General features: G+C 44.2%; 1 non-coding gene across 1 annotated transcript; it reads right to left on the minus strand.

The window, feature by feature from the left end:
* Positions 1 to 14,731: 14,731 nt before the first annotated feature.
* LOC123286178 (U6 spliceosomal RNA) lies at positions 14,732 to 14,836 on the minus strand. The gene has a single exon (XR_006528450.1). It is a non-coding gene; the product is annotated as a U6 spliceosomal RNA (small nuclear RNA).
* Positions 14,837 to 18,856: the final 4,020 nt, after the last annotated feature.

Raw genomic sequence — 18,856 nt, forward strand, 5'->3', positions numbered from 1 at the left:
TTGCTGTGATGTTGGAAGCTGTGTCACTGGTATTTCAAGTATCAGCAGGGTCACCCATGGTGGACAAGTTTCAGCAGAGCTTTCAGACTAATGCAGACTAGGAAGAAGGACCTGGCCACTCACTTCTGAAAAAAGTGGCTACGAAACCCTATGAAATAGCAGCAGAGCATCGTCTGATATAGCGCCGGAAGGTGAGAGGATGACTCAAGAAGAACGGGCAGGGTTCTGCTCTGCTGTCCACAGGGGCGCTAGGAGTCAATTCCAATCTTGCCCCTTAGGTCCACGGCCCCAGCAAACGCACTGACACAGCCAGGAAGAAAGGCGAGGCTGGCAATGTTTCACGCGCCATGAAGCCCTTTCTACATGTTGTCTCTTCTTGAAAAATGGGTCTCCTTGTCCCATTAATACTGAGAAGCCTCCGCTCTCAGAGACGTCGTGTGACTGGCTCTAAAGCAAAGTGACTCTTTCAATGTTCTCTTTCTTCCTTTCATCATAAAACTCATCTGTCCCATGTCCTTGAGGAGATGACACGATTCAGAGGAAAGAAGTGTTATGAAGATTCCCCCTAAGTTCTCCCTGTCGCTCTGGGATGCAGGGCCTGGCACTGAAAGAAGCATGATCTGGAGGGGGCTGACCTGGACCGAGCCGGGTGGGGGGCCAGTTACTGCCTCAAGTGGCACTGTGCTTCTTCAAGCTCCCACCCCATTTATTTTGCTCTCTTGCGGGGCAAAACTTCTTGAAAGAGATTCTCTAGTTGCTGACTCCAATCCTTCACCCCGCCCTCTCTTTAACTCTCTCCCGTGTGGCTCTGGCTTCCATCCCTCCACGGTAATCACTTTCATCAAGCCCCTTCGTGACCCCATGGTCATCCTGGCCCTCACTTCCCTCCTCCTCCCAGGAGCCTCGGCTGCGGCAAAGCCTGTCTTCTCTGCTTCCGTGAGACCACTCTTGCCTCTCCCGCCTCCCGACGCTCGGGCCTCTCCTTTTGGGCTGGATCTTTTTCTTCTCCAGAACGCTCAGCTTCACGACTCTCCCCTTACTCACTGTGTTCCAGCCACTGCTTTTCCTCCTGTTCTTCTCTCACAGTGGGTTTCTTTTTCTTTTGGAAACCACGCTTCATAGTAAGAAATTCATTTTATATTCAACCCAGTTAACCGCCCCTATATACAACTGAAACAAAAGTGTCACAAAACAATATATTAATCCTTGCTGAATGCAATGCACTCTGGGGTTTTTATTCTATTCTGTTCCTATGTTATTTCATTTGATGAATACTCATCTTGACCCATTAAATCAACTTTGCAGCCCACCAATAGTTTTTTTTTTTTAATTTTTTAAAAGATTTTATTTTATTTCCTTTTTCTCCCCAAAGCCCCCCCGTACATAGTTGTATATTCTTAGTTGTGGGTCCTTCTAGTTGTGGCATGTGGGACGCTGTCTCAGCGTGGTTTGACGAGCAGTGCCATGTCCGCGCCCAGGATTCGAACCAACGAAAACACTGGGCTGCCTGCAGAGGAGCGCGCGAACTTAACCACTCGGCCACGGGGCCAGCCCCAGCCCACCAATAGTTTTTGCTGTGATGTTAGATAAGTGCTGTTCTAACTTATCAAACTAGTTTCCATCTCAGGGCCTTTCACTTGCTGATCCCAACATCTAGAATGTTCTCTCTCCAGACCATCTCATAGCTGCCTCCTTCTTTCCTTTCAAGTTTCAGTTCAAACAGCTTCCTCAGACAGTCCTTCCTGACTCCCCGTCTAAAGTACCCTCATTACCCCATCCTTCTGCCTCCCTTCATCCTTCATCTTTGCTGCATCTTTCACTATATAAATTATCTTGTTTCTTGCCATACACTTGCTATCTGTCCCTCTGCCCTAGACGACAGAATTTGTCTAGTTTGTTCACTCCTATGACCTCAGTGAACAGGCCTGGCAAACAGTGGGTGCTCAATAAGTGTTTGTTCATTGAGTGACGAACTCTAGCTCCATTTGGGCAGCTGCCAGCCACTCTCTTTCATCAGTTGTGCTGAATTCATGACTCACAGCTGTGGGACATCCAGGTCATTTGCAGTGACCTGCAGAAATAATTGCAATGTAGAAGGATAGAAAATGAGCTGAGAGACCAAGGTCAAAGGGGAAAGGAGATGAGTAAACAATAAAGCCAATGTGTGTCAGTTGGGCTGGTTTTGGCTGAGTGTTAAACAATGAGCCCATTTATTATCTTACAAAACAGGAAGTCCAGAGAGGGTGACCCGGGGACCCGCATTCCTTCTGCCTCTGTTCTGTTATCATCTTTTCTTGAGTGTGTGCTTCATCCTCAGGCTGGTAGCATGTCTAGGGACCACACCCAGACATCACGACGCCCAAAGGAAGAAGAAAAACCATCTCTTCTTAGGAGAGTGGAAACTTTTCCCAGATCCCTCCAGGGAGACTTTCTATTACTACTTCTTATTGGCTGGAATTAGGTCCCTTGCCCACTCTTGAACCAATTACAGATAAGAGAAATGGAATTTTCATCACTGCGTAGACTAATCATATGACTGAAATGAATATTGGGACGTTGACTGTAATGTTCATGACAGCTGGGGGAAGGTAACACGCATACCATGAATTCCCAGAAATATATATCATGTCGTCCTGTACAGCTGCTAGAGGTGGGCTGCAAATTCAGTTCCGAGTTTCCTAGCAGCCAAGGCAAAAAGGGCAATCCAAACTGTTAAAAATTTTACAGTGCCCATGTAAGTTTTAAATAAACCAGCTGCTTAGGAGAATTCCAGCTTTTTCTGATACTGCAATCTGAAAATTTCTCCCATTGGTCTTCATAAGTAAGACATTGTGGTGGATCAATTCCAGGCCATACCCCCACATTCAATGTAGTAGCAGATTTCATACAGCTATTTCTTATAATGCCCCAACGCAAGCTAAAGGAAAGGCTTCAAAGCCCTACCACCAAAGTACAATTTAAGACGTGATTCAGGGGTAGAAGAGAGAGTGAGTTGGAGAGGCGGGCTGGAGCAGATAGTGCAAATTATGTACCCAACTTTCCAATGGACTACACTGAATTCCACCCAAGGGTAGCATTTAGACTAGCTAAGAGAATGGATGGATAATTTGTCTTTCGGGCAGCCCGCTATGAATATCACTTGTCTTAGCAAAGTTTTTGATAACGAGGGGGCAGCAGAGAGTCTGAGGTTGTGTTCTCTGGTAAGGCCCTCTGTGCCGATTCTCTCAGATATTCTCCTATGTCCTGACAGTTGGCAGAGTAGATGGGACATTTTTAAATAAAAATCGAGGAGCCTGATCAGAACGTGCACCTGAGTGGACGTCGCAGATGTGGGTGCTCTTACACTCGCCTCCCTGTGCTTGTGACATTGATCTTCTGAACCCGTATTCAGAGCTTTATACTCAGCTAGGGTGGCCACGTCCCAACATTCCATTTTTAGTTGGCGTCCTTTTTACTCTTAAATATGACCCATTTTGCAGATGAACTAAATGGTCGCTCTAGGCCTATCCCATCTGGAGTTTATCTTGTTAGCCATTTGACCTAGCTGATCTCTGAACCCTAAGTCTGCTACAAATTGCATTCACTGCTCCACCTGCAAATCTGTTTACATATGGCGTCATGGTTGTCTTGATTGCAGGCCCACAAGTGCGAGGCTGGATAAGGATGCATGGAATATAGGATGCTGGTGTGTGTGTGAGTATGTGAGTGCATGGCTGTATCAGGGTGAAGGTGAGTGTGTGTGAGTGTGAGTTCATGGGCGTGTCAGTGTGGAGGTGAGGGTGAGTGTGTGCGAATGCTCTTCTGCGTGTGAAGGTTAGCATCTCAGCAACTGTGTGTCCCGAGGGAGCAGGTGTCTGTGTGAGGGCACGGCCTCCACGTCTGAGTACTTGTGCAGGTACTGTCTCTTCAGATGGCCTGTCAACCAAGGTGGAATCATGGGTTTCTTTCTTCTTAGGGGGCAGCTCGTCTCCAGAGAGGGTCCCTAACAAGCCCAGCCTCTATTCCCGGCCTCGTGCAGTCCCCTCCATGTGGAGCCTGGGCTGGCCTGGGACTCGATCAGCAAAGAGAGTGCTGAGGAGCGGGGCTGTGCCGCGTCCCAGCTATACCTCAGGAAGCTCTTGACGGCTCTTCTTTTGTGCTTTTTGGAGTCCTGAGCTGGCGACCGTGCTGGAGAGGCCACATGGAAAGACCATGTGGAGGAGAAGACCGAGACTCCATGGGAAGGGAGAAGAACCCAGCCTTCCAACCACCGCCATCAAATGCGAGACGTGTGGGTGAGCCATCGGGCATGTTCCAGCCCATCCAAGTCCCCACGTGAAGTTGCGTGAGGAGAAGAACAGCCCAGCTGAGCCCAGGCAACCCTCAGAATCAACCCTCCATGAAACAGCTGTGATCCTGCATCTCTAAGTTTTGGGGTGATCTGTTAGCTGCAATAGAGGATTGAAATGCTTTGGTAACAGATCCTTCCCCCACCTCGATAACCCACACAGGAAAGGGCTGCTGACCTGGGGGCGGGGTGTGAGGGGCCTGGGGGCAGACAAGGTCCTGGAGAACGCAAGAGGCACTGCTCCCTCCCTCCCCTTCCTGTCCGCCCTCTTGTTTTTCTCATCCATCCTGGGTGGGAGGAGCCTCAGCTCAGTCTTGCCTGGGGTCTCCCCCGGCAGTCCCCCAGAGCAGGGCTGCGGGCCTGTTGGAATTCCACCAGCACGCCACTGGGCAGACAGGCATCCTTCAAGAGGGTAATTTCATCAAGGAGGAGAGGCACGCGGCATGGTGTCTGGAATCCTAACGGGCGAGGCCACTCAGAGAACACACTTAACGCTGAGAGCATGGTAGCTGGACCCCGGTTAGTGCCTAGGCTGTGGTCCCCACCCTGGGATTCAGACTCATTGGAGGACTACAGTTAGCAAAAAGGAAAGAAAGAGGATCAGGGATCTACTTACACAAAAGCCCAAGAAGCTCCTGGGAAAACCCACATTAAGAGAAGACGGTAAAAACCAGTTCAAGGCAATGGACTACGTGGGAGGTGAGATCTGAGCTCCGGGCAGTGGGGGGTGGCGTTTTCTCCTACAGAGGCCCCCGGCACGTTCCCTGGCGTGGCTTGAGTTCTGGGGCAAGGAGTCTGCATTAAAAGAGAGAAACCCTCAATTTCTCTGCTTTCTTAGGCTGCAAGCAACGGAAGCCCACTCAAGCTGGCTTAAACAGAAAAGGACCTGTGTTGCAAAGACACGAGGTATCTCCGGGAAGCCAAGGTAAAGGAACGCTGCTGGGCCCCAAAGGGCTGAGAACCAGACGCTCCCCCGCCCCCCCCATTGTTCATTTCTGCTTCTTTCTCACCTCTCTGCACATCACCTTCCTCTACTTCTTCACACCCAGAGTGAAACGTGCCACCTCCCAGACCCAGTGGACGCGCACAGGGTAGCATCAATGCCCTAGAAGCAGGTAGATGGCACCTCTGTCGTGTGTGGGGTTGAAATGCAGGGGGCTTCACTTCAATGAGTCATAAAGTGGCAGAGGCCACACAGTGGCCTGAGTGTACAGGAAATACTCCTGGGAGGTCCTGGAGGTGTGTGGGAGGACTTCAGGTGGGTGGGGTGGCCGTGGGGCTAGAGTTCTCCTAGTGTAGGTGGAGGGCAGAGCCAGAGAAATGCCAACTTGTCCTCTTACTGTGAGCTTGTTCGTACAGCTCAGCTGGGGGTGGCTCGGAGGACAGTTCACATGACTGTGATGCCCAGTGTCACACGTTCCCATGCCCACTGTCATCTGGTCGATCCTGGGCATGGACAGGCATCATCATCCGGCACACACCGACGAGCAAACCGAGGCTCAGAGGGGACCGCAACTCACTCAGCAGTTTCCATCACGGACGTCATAGAAAAGGAAGGTGTGCAGAGAGCTCTGTTTCAACCTTCGCTCTGTACACACGGGGAAACCGAGGGCCGGGAAGTTGACGTATGTGCTCATGGTCACACAGTGAGGTAAGCGATGGAGATAAGCCCCACTGAATCTTTCTCTTTAATTCCCAATCGTCATCTATCTTGCCTCTCCCAGCTGAAGCTGGACTAGTGCACCCTGAGTCTCCAAACTGGGGACAAACCCCTCCCAGCCTGGTGTGTCTGCAGTTAGAGCCCAAATGCTTGCCGTCTATTTCAGCATGCGCATCAGTCTTCTCTCTGATTCCCTTTCCTTCCTCCACCTCCCCCAGGTGTCTCTTTGATTTTAGCTGATGTGGGGCAGCTCAACTAGGACTTGCCACAGATCCTGCTCGGCTAGAAGATTCTAGCCTTGTTCCTAGTAGCCCCCAGGGGCTCCGCTCACCTTGAGGGAAGGCAGAAGGACAAACACCAGCTGGGTCACAGTGCGAAGGACCGACTGGCTGTGGGCACCCTCTCCTGGCCTGACAGCCTGTACCCAAGCCCCAGGTTTCCTGCCAGGCGGCCACGGCGCCTTTGAAACTTGAGCCTGTGTTGCTGCTCTTTTAAAAAAATGATACATTTTAAAGCAATAAAATCTGCACATTAAACGTTTCATCCTGGCTGCAGCAGCAATGGCTCCGACAAGATTCCAGCTCGCTTTCCAGGCAGCTTTGCCAGGGGAGCTCCCATTATCTCCAAGCTCTGTAGAACTTCACCTCTAAAACACATTTGCAAGGGATATGCTGTGGGTTTGAAGGAGATGCAAAGCAATACTCTTCTGAGTAACCCTCGGGTCAAAGAGGAAATCACAATGGAAATAGAAACAGAGTTTGAACTGAACACAAATGAAAATAGGAAGAAATCAAAACTGGTGGGAATGCAGCTTAAAGAGTTCTCAGAGCAGGCGTTCCTAATCTGGGGTAAGAACTCAGGGACCCTCTGAATTTGGTTGGCAAAAAAATTGTATGTTTGTTTTAAATAACCTGGAGCAAAGACTTAGCATTTCCTTCAATTAGGAATAATGGCAGTGGACCACAATCCTATTAGTGGCATGTGCGACGTTGTCACTGATAGATATCATGGATATTGAATCGACATTGCCCATCAATTTAAGCATCCAGACAATTTATTTTCTCTGCCTCCGTCTCACAATGTGCACTCACGCTTGCCTAGATACAGGGACACAAATGGCAACAGTTTATGTTTTTTATTGCTTTATGAGCCATGCCAGCATAAGCACTGAGGAAAGATGCCTAGAATTTTGCCAAAGAGGTGGCACGGGCAAGATTTCCAGGTTACCATACATAGAAACAGGTGTATCTTGCACAGAGGCCAATTGACTAGATTCTTACAGCAGTCTGAAAAGGTCTCAGATCTGTTATCAGTCTCATTTCCTCTTTTTTTTAAACCCTTTTTACTTTGAATAGTTATAGATTCACCGGAAGTTGCAAAGATGGTGGAGAGACGTCTAGTGGACCCAGGATGGTGGAGACCCAGCTTCCTCCATTGGTTACATCTAATGTAACTACAGCGCAATATCAAAACCAGGATATTGACATTGGTGGAAAGTGTGTATATAGTTCTATGTCATTTTTACCACATGTGCAAAAATTTGTGTAACCGCCGCCACAGTCAAGAGACAGAACTGTTCCGTCACTACAAAGATCTCCCTTGTGCTGCCCCTTTATAGCCATGCCCTGCTTTCGACTGTCTCTACCCACTGGCAACCACTGATCCATTCTCTGTCTTTGTAATTCGGTCATTTCAAGACTATTATATAAATGGAATCATCCAGTACGAGACTTTTGAGATTGGCGTTTTTCTCTTAGATAATGTCCTTGACACCCATCCAAGTTGTTGCATGTATCAATACTTGACTCGTTTTTAGTGCTGTGTAGTATTTCATGGTATGGATGTACCACAGTTTGTTTAACCATTTACTAATTGTAGAACATTTTGGTTGTCTCCAGTTTTTGCCTATGAACAATTGCGTACCTGGTTTTGTGTTTTGCGTACATGTTTCATTTCCCTGAGATAAATACCCAGAAGTACGAATGCTGGGTTGTATAGGTGTATGTTAAGTTTTTAAAGAAACTTCCAAACTATTTTCCATATTGTTGTGCTATTTTGCATTCCCACCAGCAACGCACGAGAAATCTCATTTCTCTGCCTTTTTGCCAGCATTTGGTATTGCCACTATTTTTTGTTTGAGCTGTTCTCCTGGTGTGTAGTGGTACTCCATCGTGATTTTAATTTGCATTCCCCAGTGGCTAGTGATGTTGAAGCTCATATTCTTACTTATCACCTTATATTCTCTTTAGTGAAATGTCTCCTCTTTTGCTTATTTTCTAATTAGATTGCTGGGTTTTTTATACTGTTGAGTTCTTAAAAATTGTGGTAAAATACACATAAATTTTACCATCTTAACTATTTTTAAGTGCACAGTTCAGTAGTGTTAAGTATATTCCCACTGTTGTACAACCAATGTCCAGAATGTTTTCATCTCGCCAGATTGAAACTCTATACTCTAACCACTCCCCTTTCCCCCTCCTCTCGGCCCTTGATAACTACCGTTCTACTTTCTGTCTATATTAATTTGACTACTCTAGATACCTCATATAGTATTTGTCTTTGTGTGACTGACTTATTTCACTTAGCATAATGTCCTCAAGATTCCTTCACGGTGTAAGATATATCAGAATTTCCTTCTTTTTTATGGCTGGATGATTTTCCACTGTATGTATATACCATATTTTGTATACCACCCATCTATCAATGGGCACTTGGATTCCTTCCACCTCTTGGCTATTGTGATAATGCTGCTATGAACAGAGGTACAAACATCTCTTTGAAACCCTTATTTCAATTCTTTTGGATATATACCCAGAAGTAGAATTGTTGGATCATATGGTAATTCTACTTTAAATTTTTTGTGGGACCACTATATTGCTTTCCATAGAGGCTGTACCATTTGACATTGCCACCAACAGTGCACGAGTTTCCCGTTTCTCCACTTCCTCACTAACACTTGTTGTTTTCTGGTTTTTTGGGTAGTGGCCATCCTAATGATTGTAAGGTGATACATTGTTGAGTTTTGAGAGTTCTTTGTATATTCTGGATACTAGTTCTTTATCAGATTTGTGGTTTGCAAGTATTTTCTCTCAGTCTTCAGCTTATCTTTCTATCTTCTTAGCATGATTCCACAAAAAATTTTATAATCTCAAAGTCCAACTTGTTGATGTTTTTCTTTTATGAATCATGTTTTTGGTGTCATGTCTAAGAACACTTCCCTGGGCCCTAAGTCCAGAAGGTTTTCTCTGAAAAGGTTTTACAGTTTCATGTTTTAATTTGTCTATGATACATTTGAGTTAATTTTTACATAAGATGTTCAGTTTAGGTCAAGGTTCATTTTTTCTGCCTGCGGCTAGCCGATTGCTCCAACATCATTTGTTGAAAAGACTATTGTCTTCATTTCTTTAGCTTTTAATATGGTGAATTACATCGATTGATTTTCGAATATTGAACCAAGCTTGCATCTCTGGATAAATTCCACTTGATCATGTTACACAATTCCTTTTATATATGGCTTCACATACTTTGTAACTCTTCTGTTTAGTGCATTCACATTTAGGGTGACTGTATCTTCTTGGTGGATGGATCCTTTATCACTATGTAACGTCTGTCTCTGTCTCTGGTAATTTTCTTTTCTCTGAGTGTACTTTATCTGATATTAATAGAGCCATTCCTACTTACTTTAGATTAATGTTTACATGATATATCTTTTTTCATCCTTTCCATTTCAATCTGCTTATATTATTATTTTTGAAATGAATTTCTTGTAGACATCATATAGTTGGGTCATTTTGTAAATCCACTCTGTCAATCTCCATCTTTGACTTGGTATGTTTATATAGTTTATAGTTAATACAATTACTAATATGTTACGACTTAAGTCTGCCATTTTTTTTAAAGCTTGGCCCTGAGCTAACATCTGTTGCCAATCCTCTTTTGATTCTTCTTTTCCTTCCCCGTAAAGCGCCCCCATACATAGTTGTATATTCTAGTTGTAAGTCCTTCTAGTTCTGCTACGTGGGACGCCACCTCAGCATGGCTTGATGAATGGTGCCAGGTCTGCACCCAGGATCCAAACCCGCGAAACCCTGGGCTGCTGAACCTAACCACTCAGCCATGGGGCCGGCCTTAAGTCTGCCATTTTATTTATTTATTTTTTGCTTTCTGTTGGTTTTCTCTTGTTTTTTATTTCCTTGTTTTCTTTCTCCTGCCGTCCTGTGGATTATGTGAACATTTTTTAAGAATTTATTTAGAATTATCTATGCCATTTTTTTTTGAGGAAGATTAGCCCTGAGCTAACATCTGCTGCTTATCCTCCTCTTTTTGCTGAGGAAGACTGGCCCTGAGCTAACATCTGTGCCCATCTTCCTTTACTTTATATGTGGAACGCCTACCACAGCATGGTTTGCCAAGTGGTACCATGTCCACACCTGGGATCCGAACCGTCAAACCTTGGGCTGCTAAAGCGGAATGTGCACAATTAACTGCTGCACCACTGGGCCGGCCCCTAATCTATGCTATTTTGAGTGTATCTCTTTGTATAGGAGTTTTTACAAGTGGTTGCTTTAGGTATTCCATTATATATTCATAAATTGTCACAATCTACTGGTGTCAACATTTGTCAGTTTGAGTGATGTGTAAGAAACCTTACCTCCTTTGGATCCTCCACTCTCTCCCATTTATAATATAATCGTCTTAAATTCTTCCCCTACGTACACGGAGACCCACATCAGACAGTATGACAAGTTTTGCTTCACTATCAAACATAATTTAGAAAAGTCAGGAGAAGGAAAGTCTTTTTGCCCGTAGTTTTACTCTCTCTGTTGTTCCTTCTTCTTTCCTGATGGTCCAAGATTCCTTATTTTACCTTTTCCTCTCTGTATTCCCTCATTGTTCCATCTTCAAGTTGAAGTTCCTTTAGCCATTCTTTTGGGATATATCTGTTGGATACAATGATACAAATTCTCTTAGTTTTCTTTCACTTATTAGTATCTTGATTTCTTTTTCATTTCTGAAGGATATTTTTGCTAGATATAGGTTTCTGGTTTGCCAGCTCTTTGCTTTCAGCACTTGAAAAAAAATGTTGTGCCACTTCCTTCTGGCATCCATGGTTTCTGAGGAGAAACCACTGTCATTCAAATTGCCCTTCCCCTATAAGTAAGGTATTGTTTGTCTCTGCTTTCAAGCTTGCTTTTTGTCTTTGGTTTACAGAAATTTGACTGTAATATGTCTTGGTGTGGATTTCTTTGGAATTGCAGTTTCTTAAATTCATAGTTTTGTCTTTTGCCAAACTCAGGAAAATTTCAGTGATTATTTCTTTGAATATTTTTTCAGCCTGCCAGCTTTTTCCTTACCTTCTTGGGCTCTGATGACAGGAAAGTTAGATCTTTCATTAAAATTCCACAGTCCCCGTTCATTTTTTTCAGTCTATTTTCTCTCTGTGGTTTAGGTCTGGTAATTTCTATTCTTCTGCAAGTTCACTGGCTCTGTCTTCCGTCTTCCTCATTCCGCCATTGAGCCAATCCATTGAACTTTAAAATTTTGAGGGGCGAGCCCTGTGGCATAGGGGTTAAGTCTGGCATGTTCCATTTCAGTGGCCCTGGGTTCATGGGTTTGGATCCTGGGCACAGCCCTACACCACTTGTCAGCCATGCTGTGGTGGTGACCCACGTATAGAGTGGAGGAACATTGGCACAGATGTTAGCTCAGGGCTAATCTCCCTCAGCAAAAAAAAAAAAAAGAGAAAGTTTGGCAATGGATGTTAGCTCAGGGCTATTCCTCTTCACCAAAAAGAAAACGTATATATATATATAGGTTAGTGTATTTTTCAGTTTTAAAGTTTCTATTTGGTTCTTCCTTACATGTTCTATTTCTTTCCTGAGATTATTATTTTTTTTTACAAAATTTGTTTCAAAAGTGTTTGTAATTCCTTGTTGAAGCATTTTTATGATGGCTATAAAATCCTTGTCAGATAATCCTAACGTCTGTGTCATGTCAGTGTTGGCATCTGTTGATTATCTTTCTTATTCAAGTTGAGATTTTCCTGGTTCTTGGTGTGGTGAGCGATTTTTTGATTGAAACCTGGACATTTTGGGTTTATTATTATGAGACTCTGGATCTTATTTCAATCATCTGTTTCAGCAGGCGTCATCTGTGGGGGAGGGAAAGCAGAGTGCTGTATTGTCATTGTCAGGTGCAGATGGAAGTCCAGGTTCTCCATTTAACCTCCGTTGACACCATGGTGGGGGAAGGACTCCTTGTTACGACTGTGTGGGGATGGGCATTCAGGCTCCTCACTAGGCCTCTGCTGATGCCACCCAGCCTGGAAGAAGCAGAAGTGCCTCATGTCTGCTCCCCAAATGGCCTCCACTAACGTGATGGGGGTGGTGGTGGAGTGGCCTCCTTAACTCTGGGTGGTGCTGAAAGTCCTGACTCTTCGCTAGGCCTCCTCTGACACCACCTCAGCGGGAAGCGGGGGGAGAACCTTGATCTTGCTGGGTGAGGGTAGAAGTCCGGGCTCCCCCCATTATCTCTGATGACACAGCAAAGAGAAGCCCCATTACTACTTAGTGGAGGTGGGGGTCCCATTTCTCCACTTGGCCTTTTTTGACACCACCCTGAGCGGGATGGGAGAGAGCTGAGTACCTCATACAGCCTGATGAGGATGGAAGTCTATGCTCTCCACTCAGCCTATGCTGGTGGGTGGGGGTGGGGCTGAAGTTTTCCTTTGATGTTTGGTTGGAGTAGAGCAGTTATTCTCTAGAAGTTTTCTGTCTTGTTAAGCTGCCCCTTTCTTGGTCCTTTGTCTAGAGACAGTGGACTTTTCTCCAGGCTTTCCTTATGTCTCCCACGCATTGACATTTCTAGGTTGCCAGCTTCTCCAACACCCAATGGAATATATGAGGCAAGAAGAAAATCCAGGGCCTCTCTTGAGTCGTTCCTTGGGTCCTAAAGTCCCCAGCCAGTCTCTCGTCTTCTCTCCACCTTTCAGAGTCTTGTATTTATTTTGGATATGATGTCCAGTGTTGTAGCTGTAACTAGCAGGAGGAATAGGGAGTATGCTTATACTATTCTTCTGGAAGCAGAAGTCCAGTCTCACTTACTAAGACGATGACTGAAGAGAGAGAAAAAAAAACAGGTCAAGCTTTTCTGCAGATGTTGGGGCTCTTCGCTTATCTTGCCCTAAGTCTCTGTCAGCATATTGGAGAGCCAGTTCGCCTGAAGTTCTGGGCATCTCCATAATTAATACCAGCCCTTGGTGTGGTTATTAATAGTGCACCTCCGCCGTTTGGCCTTACCGGTTTTGATTGAGTGTGTTCAACCTTGAAGAAGGAAACTTGCTAAATAAGCTGGTTTTGTGAGTCACTTTATCATTAAGGTGAACAACAAGTTCCTTCAGCCCATCGATGCTTTCACACCAGGGTTTGATGTCTCAGAAACCCCGGCCAGCAGCTCTCCTTCTAAACGGGCATATCTTGTTGAGGTAGAAGAAGCTTTCCAAGGCACTTTCCACAGGATGAGTGTTCAAACCACCCCTTAGTACAGAATTCACCCATTTCCCTCCCCACTGGGAGCACTGAGGGAACCAAGACGCAGACCCTTGGAGGTGCAGCCTTAAGGTGAGCGAGGCGAGCGTTCTGGCTCACTCAGGATGCTGCTGAGCCCACTGCTGCCTCTCCTGCACTTGTGCCTGTCAGAATTTCAGCTGCATCTGTTCCCTTTCTCCAGCCAACACAACGGTTTGCTCAGGAACTCAAATGATCTTGTTGAAAGTTTCTTAGCCAGTTATTTCACCATCAAGAAATTTGCATTTAACATCTCACAGGCATCATCGTTGTAAACATTGTGAACAAAGGCCAATAAAATGCCCTAAACATCAACATCTGTTCAGTCGCACAACTGTGAGGTAAAGAGCCCACTTAACTCTGGTCTCCTGACTGGCTGTTCATAATGCCTTTTGGAACACACTGAAGTGCGTTATTTTATGGTTCAGGCTATAAGGGCATTTTTTTCCAGCTTAGCTCCTTCTTTTGACCCAAACTTTCGGCCATATCTATAGTTCGGTCCTTCACCTTCTCTCCCTCTCCCCTTTGACGTGGGCTTTTCCTTAGAAGGTGATTTTTAAAAAATTGTGGTAAAATACGTAACGCAAATTTACCATTTTATCCATTTCTAAGTGTACAGTTCATGGCATTGAGCACCTTCATGTTGTTGTGCAGCCATCACTGCCCTCCATCTCCAGAACTTTTTTACCTTTTATAACTGAAGATCTGTACCCAATGAAGCAGTAACGCCCCATCTCTCCCCCTCCAGCCTCTAGTGGCCACCATTCTACTTTTTGTGTCTATGAATTTGACTACTCAACGTACCTCATGTGAGTGGAATCATGCATTACTCATCCTTCATAACTGGCTTATTTCACTTAGCATAATATCCTCAAGTTCCATCCATGCGGCAGCATGTGACAGGATTTCCTTCCTTTTTAAGACTGCATAATAGTCCATTGCTTATATACACACCACATTTTGTTTATCCATTCATCCGTTGATGGACACTTGGATTGCTTCCATCTTTTGTTTATTACAAATAATGCTGCTATGAACATGGATGTGAAAATATCTCTTTGAGACCCTTCTTTTAATTCTTTTGGGTATATGCCCAGAGGTGAAATTGCTAAATTATACGGTAATTCTATTTTTAATTTTCTGAGGAACTACCACACCGTTTTCCATAGCAACTGCACGACAAACATGGAACACCACAAAATTGCATGTCATCCTTGCACAGGTGCTATGTTTGTCTGCTCTGTATTGTTCCAATTTTAGTGTATGCGCTGCCAAAGCAAGCACCCAAGGTGATTTTAAACCGACCTTGATGCGGGCTTTAGACACTTTTTAAATGTGCTTGTTTGCTTGCATTTTTTCACTATACAGTTCCTTTTCTATACCTCTCTTTTTTCAAGTTGCGAAAAAATGTGTTAATTATTATTAAAAATGTTTCTGTGTGGATTTACTGTTGTTTTAAAATAATACCCTTATCATTTCATAAAAAGAATACACCCTCATTTAAAAGTTGAAGCACCATAGAAACCTTTTTTAAAAAGGGCAACAAATCGTCCCAAATCCTACCATCCAGAAGTAAGTAGTGTTAATATTTTCAACACTATTCCAACCATCTCTCTCTTCACATTTAGAGACAGAAAGATGGATTGATAGAAATAATTTTATAGGAACGGGATTATATGGCACATACTATGATAAAATAAAAAGTTAAAATGAATTTTATTTTAAGTCAGAAATTGGAAGAATACTGAAGTGAAATTGAAGACATGCTAAACTTCAGATGGATATCTCCCCACTCTGAGATATACAAGTTCCTAACGTGCCTTCTAGATTGAGATATGGAAAACATTAAAAGATGGAAGCCATTATGTAGATCTTGCTTCATGCTTCAGTTTTTTATTTTGTGGACAGAAGTCCCATCACATGTTAGATAAGGTAATTAACACCTTAGTCTTCTCAGCCTCCTCCCTCACTCTGTGATTTTGTTTTATTCCTTTTACTTTGTCAAGATTTATGAAGTAGATATTATGAACTGTTCATGTGATAGTTCAATATTTACATGGATAGTTACCATCAGGCTTTTTCTCAGTGTTACCATCTCCACTCTCTTTATTTTGCTTCCTTCTTGCGTGCCTGAGTTTCAACACAGAGCATCCTTGCAGGAGGGGTTCACAGGTGCCATATTCCCTGAATTTTCTCAAGCTAGAGAATGTCAGCTGATTATCTTTATGCGTGAATGATAATTTGGCTGAGTATAATATTCTCATGCTGTATATTAGTCTTTCCTTCAGAAACTTTTTAGCCACCTGTCCATTTTTTTTTGGCATCAAATTTGCTATGGAGAAGTCTGAGGTGACTTGTTTTATCCCTCTGAATTCCTGAAGAGTTATTTCTTCACCTTTGAAGTTCAATAGTTTAACTATATTGTGTTCCCCTGATATGAGGTATGTCCTTTCAATATGAAAATACAGTTCTTGTATTTCAGGGAAATTTCCCTGTATTCTGTCTCTGAGCTATTTCTATCTTACTTGTGTTGGGGTCTTTATGTCAGAGGCAAAAGTCACTCTTCTTTTGGCCTGTTTTTGCTCTAACCTCTTTGTTTTTCTTCTTTTATTGTCCTGGGGTGATTTTTTTAATGTCATTAATTAAATTTTAAGCCCCTATTCCTTATAATTTATTTATTATAACTTATATGTTGTTGTTTTGGTTCTTGATTTTTCTCTTGGCTGTTCATTTTCCTTTTTCATCCAATTCCGCTATTCATCTCTTGTCTTTGAGCTGCTATTTTATTAGCATTCTCACTAAGATCTTCTAGAACACTCACCACTGATGGGAAGTTTTCTTTTATTTACCGAGTTACGTTTTTTTCCCCGCTGAAGTCTTTGTCTGACTTTTTCTTACTTTTGAGGATATTTAATATTTTACCATCATCTTTGTCTTCTCCTCTAGCCTCCTCTTTTCTCCCTCCTCCCTCTGTTCCTCCCCTCTCTCCCGCTCCTTCTTTTCTGCAGCAGATTCGACTGGTGACTGTGCCACGCATCGGTGGACTCCTGCTCAATGTAGGCAGCTCCATCGGGACCTTCTGTTCTCCCTCACTCAGTGAGGATGGATTCTGTTTGAGGCCTCTCTGAGACAGACCCACAGGGTGAATCTCACACCAATGGCCAGGCTCCTGGATGGTCACCATTTCACAGTTTCCTTTGATGGCACAGCAGCATGCCCAGCACAGTTTCACAGTTGGCTCAGGAAATAGCAGTGCTGTCACACAGATTACTTAGCTCGGGCTATGACAGCGAGACAACATGAAGGAGATGTTCTTAGTGTGGTTCCCCTGGTCAGCCTAAGTGCCAGGGGCTATAGGAATGGAATTGTAGTTTCCGCTTCCCTCATCTCCTCCTTCCCGGCATGGACACCCAGTTGTCACTGATCAAGCTAACAGGGTCAGTATTTAACCCAGGCACAATATGTGAAATGCATTTATACCTGCGAATGATTGCTATTGTTGGCCTCATGGTGGACATTCCTTCCACATGAACTCCTACTGCACTCACCTTAACTGGGACCAATTGGTCTCTCCCCTTCAGGTTTCAGTTTGGGGTCTGGGGTGGCTCTCTCCTCCAGTGTAACAAACTACCCAGAATACAAGCATTTTATTTTATCTCATGACTTTAGGGTCCAGGAAGTTAGGCAGGGCTTGGCTGAGTGACTCTTCTGCTCCATGTGGCATTGCCTGGGGTTTTTCAGTTGTATTCAGATTTTGGCTGGTCTAGTCTGGAGGGTTCAGGGTGGCTTGATTTACACACTGGGTGTCTTGGTGGGAAGACTGGAAACTGAGCCCAGCTGGACCCCTCTCTCTCTCCTTGTAGTCTCAGCGCCTTCAGATGTGGTGCCTCCAAGCCAAGGAGTTGGACTTCTTGCATGGTGGCTCCAGGCTCCAAGAGCCATTGTTCCAGGAGGCGGGAAGTGGATGCTTCCTCCTGGGCCCAGAAATTGTCACAGTGTCACTTCCAGAGTGCTCTATAGGTCAAATCCACCACAGATCTCACCCAGATTTGAGGAGAGGGACATAGGCCCTACTTCTCAATAGGGGAAGAATTTACAGTCATTTTCACTCTTCCAAACTCTCCATCTACTTTTCCATAATATGAAGGCTCTATGAGAGACAGCAGAATGCTGCTGCTTGCACATCCCTCTGGGAAGGCTGGGTCTGTTCTCCTCTGAGGTCTCATTGCATGCTCTGGACCAGGGTCCACTCCACATGGTCTGGAGGTGTCCATCTCCCATAGGTCTTGGGTGTCTTCCTCCAACACAGCAGAATGCCCCCTCATGTGACAAGCCCAACAGCATTTCCTGCCTGAGTCCTGCTGTAGTGGGGTATAGGGAGCTCCACTCTTGAGGGTTAAAAACAATACTGTCCCCACTTCCCACTCGTAGCCTCAGTTTCAGTCCCCTCGATGGGAGTGTGCCCGAGAGACCGTAGGATAAAGCATGATTTTGTTGACTCAACTTCCTTCCCCAGTCTTTCCTCTGGGTAGTGGGGACACAGTTAGGGACTGTGCCTCATGATTTTGCACCAGTTACGTTTTTTCGTTGCCCGATTATCACTTCTTGAAGTTTGTGGCATCAAGCATATGATACTCCTTTTCTCGTTTGGTTGTTGCTAGTGAATTTTTGCTATTTAGGGGAAGGAGTACTTTTTTGTATTTCACTAGATATTAAATAGGCAGATGCTGTCACCTTCTCTATTCCACCATCTTTTCTGGATATCACATCTTGGGTTGTTATCTTATTTTGAAATAATTATAGATTCACAGGAAGTTGCAAAAATAGTATATAGAGGTCCCCTGTACCCTTCACCCAGTTTCTCCCAAAGATAACATCTTACGCAACTATAGCACAATGTCAAAACCAGGAAGCTGACATTAGTGCGATCCACAGACCTTCAGATCTCACCGGTTTTACATGCCCTCACTTATGTGTGTGGGGGTGTGTGTATATTTAGTTCCATGCAATTTTATCACATGTATTATTCATATAACTGTAACCACAATCGTGATACAGAACTGTTCCATCATCACAAAGATCCTTTGTGCTATTTTTATATATATATGTAAATATATATATAGTCAAATATATATATAGTCATACCCACAACCAAATATATGTAGTCAAATATATATATATAGTCATACCCACAACCCTGCCTACACCTCCCCCACTCCCTAACCCCTAGCAAACACGAGTCTGTTCTCAACCTCTATAGTTTTGTTATTCGACAATTTTATAAAAATGGAATCATACAGTATG

This window comes from Equus asinus, chromosome 5 (genome assembly GCF_041296235.1).
Source record: "Equus asinus isolate D_3611 breed Donkey chromosome 5, EquAss-T2T_v2, whole genome shotgun sequence".
NCBI classification, from domain to species: domain Eukaryota; kingdom Metazoa; phylum Chordata; class Mammalia; order Perissodactyla; family Equidae; genus Equus; species Equus asinus.